The sequence below is a fragment of the Sinocyclocheilus anshuiensis genome, unplaced genomic scaffold (genome assembly GCF_001515605.1).
Source record: "Sinocyclocheilus anshuiensis isolate Anshui unplaced genomic scaffold, SAMN03320099.WGS_v1.1 scaffold1497, whole genome shotgun sequence".
Classification (NCBI taxonomy): Eukaryota; Metazoa; Chordata; class Actinopteri; order Cypriniformes; family Cyprinidae; genus Sinocyclocheilus; species Sinocyclocheilus anshuiensis.
Window position 1 is genome coordinate 880792 of NW_015543492.1, and position 5515 is coordinate 886306.

Sequence of the window (5515 nt, forward strand, 5' to 3'; positions counted from 1 at the left end):
CCGCTCCCCTCCCTCTCTCTCTCTCTCTCTCTCTCTCGCTCTCTCTCTCTCTCTCTCTCTCTCTCTGATTACGGGATCATATAGAAAATCTGCATTAAAAGGACAAAAGCAGCATTGCGCTTATTTAGACAAGCTGTTCAGCAAAATCTGCATTCAATGATAGACAGAATGATAGATAGACAGATACATACATACATAGAACTGGAAGAATGAACATTATAAATAATAGCAAACATTACACAGCTATTTACACAATTTGAACAGTTTCACTATGTAAAATAAAGGAATGATGTACAATAATCACATTACGTCAGTTACAAAAGAAAAGAAATGCTGTAATGCCTGAAGCTGTATCTTACGACACTTTAACACAGGAAAAAATGATTTTGGTTTCCCAGTTTCAGAGAACAATGGGATTTATTTGGGGTTATGAGAAACTCAAAGATTGTGTGTATTGCACTGAACTCACAATAAGCCCATTACATGAATGTTATTGGTACAGTAATTGTCTGAACACGGTTCTTGTGAAAGATAGAAAAAAAGAGAGCTGTGCAAAAAAGGAAATGCTTAGACATCAATATTTTAGCTTTATTTTAGGATAATGTAAGCCAAATTCGACATAGTGGTATTATTACAGAGCAAACATCTTATGAATAAAGCACATTATGGCTTTGGCGCTAAGGAGAATAGCAGTCTCTGCAACAGCTCCCGGTATATCCGGAAGAACATTCCATCTGGGAAGCTGCTTTGTCAGCAAGCTGACACACTGAAGTGATCGGAAGGATCATCAAAAGTTATAAAGACCTCAGAAGAGTTTTTGTCTTTTGAATAGATGTGACTCTTCTGATTCAGTCTGCTGAATGCAGCGTTTTCTTTGGTGAATCAATGCAGGGTAAACAAATCATGTCAAGTCTCTCTCCTCTATGGAAGCCCATTTCCAACACATAAAAAAGTCATGTGAGTTTAAAAAGTAATAATTATAGATAAATAGATAAATAGTCAAAACTGTCGTAAAAAGTCTACATTTTGTCATAATTATGACTTTTATCTCATAATTGACTTAGTATCTCATAATTTCTCTTCTCTAATAATTATGACATCATAATTGACATATTTTAAGTCATAATTATGAGAAGTCTAAATTATGACAAAAAGTTGACATTTTGACATAATGACTTCTCATAATTTAAACTTTTTGTCTCATAATTGTAACTTTTTATCTCATAATTATGACATAAAAGTATACATTATGGCTGTCGTAATTATGAGATACAAAATTTAAATTGACAAAAAAGTTAGATTTTTATGTCTTCATATAATTTTTATCTCAAAAGTATGACTGTCAAATTTATCTCTATGACTTAGTATGTTATAATTATGATGTTTTTTGTCTCACAATAACTTAGTATGTCAATTATGATCATTCATCTCATAATTATGACTTTTTAATCTAATAATTATGGCAACTTTTTATATAATTATGATTTACCTAAGCACTGGAAATGGGCCTTTCATACTCCTCTCATGGAGAAAAAAAAATGAAATGTGGTTTAGTTTGAAACAAAAGGTCCAGAATTATTTGATTGATTCTTTATTTGTTTGTAGCAGTAGCTAAGGCATGTGTAGCAATGGGAACAAACCCCTAACACAAAGTATTAAACATCAGCATAGAATTTGTCCTACAGAAATAAATTCTACTTTACTAAGTCATCAGATTTAATGATTTGATGATGCCTGGCAATGGAATCAATTAAATCATGTCTTTTGCAGTATAATGTAAAGGAAAGTAAAACAGGTGCTGTATGTGTAGAAGCAGGTTCAAACTGCCCTCAGGCCTTTCATTTCCACTCTTACTCCTAATGGAGAGTTTAAAACTTAATCTCACAGGAGCGCCACCCTTCATCCAACGCTTCAGTGCTCATGAAGATAGGGAACCCTCCATGGAGGACCTTTTGACCCATACCCTCCTGACCCTCTACACTCCAGTGGTCATTAGAGGGAGGGGACTGCGGCCGCTCTCTCTTTCCCAGCATGCTCTGACAAGCGCATACATACGCTCACACATGGGGCTTCTCTTGAGAAAATCAGCTATCAGTCTAATCTGTGTGGCTCAGGAGACTTGAGAGACATTAATCTTATTTGTCATAACCGGTCTCTGGGGAACAGACCCCACTGGCCCGACCCATGGCGCAACTGGAGGGGAAAGGGGGGCGTGCCCCGGGGAACCCCATATCGCACCCGTGCAGTCCCTGAAGCTAATTAGATGTGAGAGTTAAAGAAACTACGAGGGGGGCAAAGGCGACATTATGTAGATTCCTGTTTCGTTTTGGCCCTTCTGAGTGCAAACGGAGAAGATTAAGAAAACGGGAGCTTGCGGACAGGCTGATAAACCTGCTTCGGCTCAGGAGCTTCACACGGGCGTGGATATATTTGTCGACTGGCTTGTTATTTTGGTCAGTTCCAAACATGCTGATTCGACAGAGTTCCTAAAACCTTAAACATTAAAGCAATCTAATGCAGTAGCTCTCAACTGGTAGGTCACAACCCAAAAATAAATCATGCCCTTTTGAAGTGTCATGGACAGCAGGAACTACAACTAATTTCAAATAATAAAATATATTGTCTTATGTAATCTTATAATCATGCATATTAGACTAATACAATTTTTTTTTTAAATGCAAAGAGAGAACACTTACCATAGCTTTTGTTGTTGATATCAACTGGTCGTCCAATCTGGATGCCAGTTCATCTGTTACTTGTAGAAACTAAATTGGATGCAACATGAACATGGCCTCATCCTCAAGAATCATGAACAAACTACACAATTCAGATACATTTGCAACTCAATTGAATCCGTGCAGCTCAAACAGAGCATGGGGTGAGCAATGCTAAGGTCATGGGTTTGATTCCCATTAAATACAAGAACTGATAGAAACGTGTATATACCTTGAATGCAATATGTCGCATTGGATGAAAGTGTCTGCCAAATGCATAAATGTAAATGAGGATAAACATGGTTTTGTGCAGTAAAATATTGGCTTTTTGTGTCGTCATTATTACGACTTTTATTTCATAATTATGACTTATCTCATAATCAAGAGTTTTTATCTAATAATTTTGACTTAGTATTTGACTTAGTTATTGTCATAACTGAACAAACCCTTAACTCTAAGCAAACCATCAAAATTGAAGATTAATAATAAAGACATTTCAGTGTTTGATTTTAAGGACATTTTTGTTTTTCTTTTATGTCATAAACAATTGGGTTCCAACTAAAACATTCTTGTTCCTCAAGCAAAACCAGTTGAAAAGCAAAAGCACAGACCTAATAAATGTTACAGAACTAAAACCAGTATGAAACTAGTATAGTCCAAAATCAGCATAAATCAGTGTGGTGCGCACTACAGTTGAAGACAACAAAATTGTCTTAATTATGAATTGGTGTCATAATTTAGACTTTTTATCTCATAATGGCTTTTTGTGTAATAATTATGACTTACCTCATAATTCTGTCAATTATGATTGACAATTAGCATACAGTTTGGATTGGCGTTATGGTTCTGTTCTGGGCAAGAACTCCCTGCGCATCCATGCAGCCTAGCATGGATGAGAGCAGGGAGAGCAGCGATTAACCCCCCAAGGTAAACAGAACAGAACCAACATAAATGTATGCAGATATCGTTAAAGTTCAATAATTTTATGTACACATTTTAGAATTAGTCTGATTCAAAGGATAATCAGAAGGCTGAATCCTGACTGACAGAGGAGGAGTCGGGGATGGAGGAGGGTAATTAAAAAACTGCTGATAATACCGAGGGACCTTATATATGAATGCTTAGATAGGTGTCGACCTGCCAGAACTAAAGCTACGCTTGATTTATGACTTCTTACCTCATAATTATGATGACTTATCTCATAATTATGACTTAAGCAAACATTCAAATTGAAGAAATCTTTAAAGCAAATAATGAAGACATTTCCGTGCTTGAGTTGGGACATTTTTGTTTACTTTTCTGTGATAAACAATTGGGTTCCAACTAAAGCAATCTCGTTCCTTATGCAAAACCAAAAGCACGGACCTAATAAACATTACAGAACTAAAACCAGTATAAAATCATCCGAAATCAACATTACTCAGTGTGTTGCACACAACAGTTGAAGACAACCAACAGTGGCAGCCGACAATTTGAGCCGAACGTGGCCGGAGGCTGAGGACAGTTAAGACCTCTTCTGTTCCATGACCTTTAATTGGGACAATGCCGCGTCCACGGCTCTCTTTGTCTTTTGGCCTGCGGAGGCATCATTAAGGCGGTGTGTGGTCGCAGAACTGAAGCCAGCACTGTCATTGTCATTAGCAGAGTCCGGCGGAAGATGTGTGAAGACGTCCAGGCCACTGCGTTCAATGAAGAACAAATAAAGAAAGCAGGACAAAGGAAGGCCAACTGGTAAATTGAGGGTACACATGTGGAGCGGGGAACTCTAACCTGTTTTACATAGAGCTGATCAACAGGGGAATAGAGCGGATTAGCATTTTTATTGCGCAGCGAAAAGCCCCAGCATCCTGGTGCGTGCCGGCCCCCTCCCTCCATTGTGTCACCTGTCCCATGCCTCCGAGGCTCTGGGATGGCTACGCGCCCCTGGCTTTCGCTCAAACGTGCGTTGTTTGTGTGTGCACCTGTGCGGCTGCTTGTGTCGCTTGTGTAAACTTGAGCACGTGTGGTATGCGTGCAAATCATGCATGTGTATGAGACATGGGTGATTTGTGAATAACATAAATTAAATCTGTCTTCCCTGAGGAAATTTATTTTGCTCTTTTGTAGCTCATGAGGTTTTGTTAAAATAATTAAGTCTCAGATGTGTCTCCCTTCTGAGAAATAAAAATTGTTGAGTCAATTGTTGATTACAGAGCAACAAAATTAATGTGAAATTTGATGAGAAGGGTTTGAGTTCATAATGCGATCATATTACCGAACTAAATTTTATATTAATATTTAGGGAGCTCATACAGTATGAAAGCATTAAGATATCTGAGAACATCTCCGTTTTTGTTCCTAAAAAGCAATAACATTGCTGAATTCTCTTGTTTCTCAGATTTTCTCCTGAGGAAAAAAAACAAAAAAAACATCAGTAATGTCACACGTCTCATCTTGAGTTTCAGAAGAGATCTTAATGTCTCAAACTGTGCCAGGATATCAGGGTCCACAATCAAAAGAGATCTCATATAAACTCAAACATTCATCATCATAAGATATGAGCTGCTCTTTACATTCATTTTACAAGTCTATACTCTATACTCATTTGTGTGTCTTTTTATTTCTTTAAGGAATTTAAGGAGGAATTTTATGCATTTGGGAGATGCTTTATCCAAAGCGACTTACACTGCATTATTAGCTCTTTCATTCCCTGGGAATCCAACCACAATCCTGGCATTGCTAGCGACATTCTCTGCTGTTTGAGTTTAAAGGGGTCATATGATGCGATTTCAAGTTTTCCTTTCTCTTTGGAGTGTTACAAA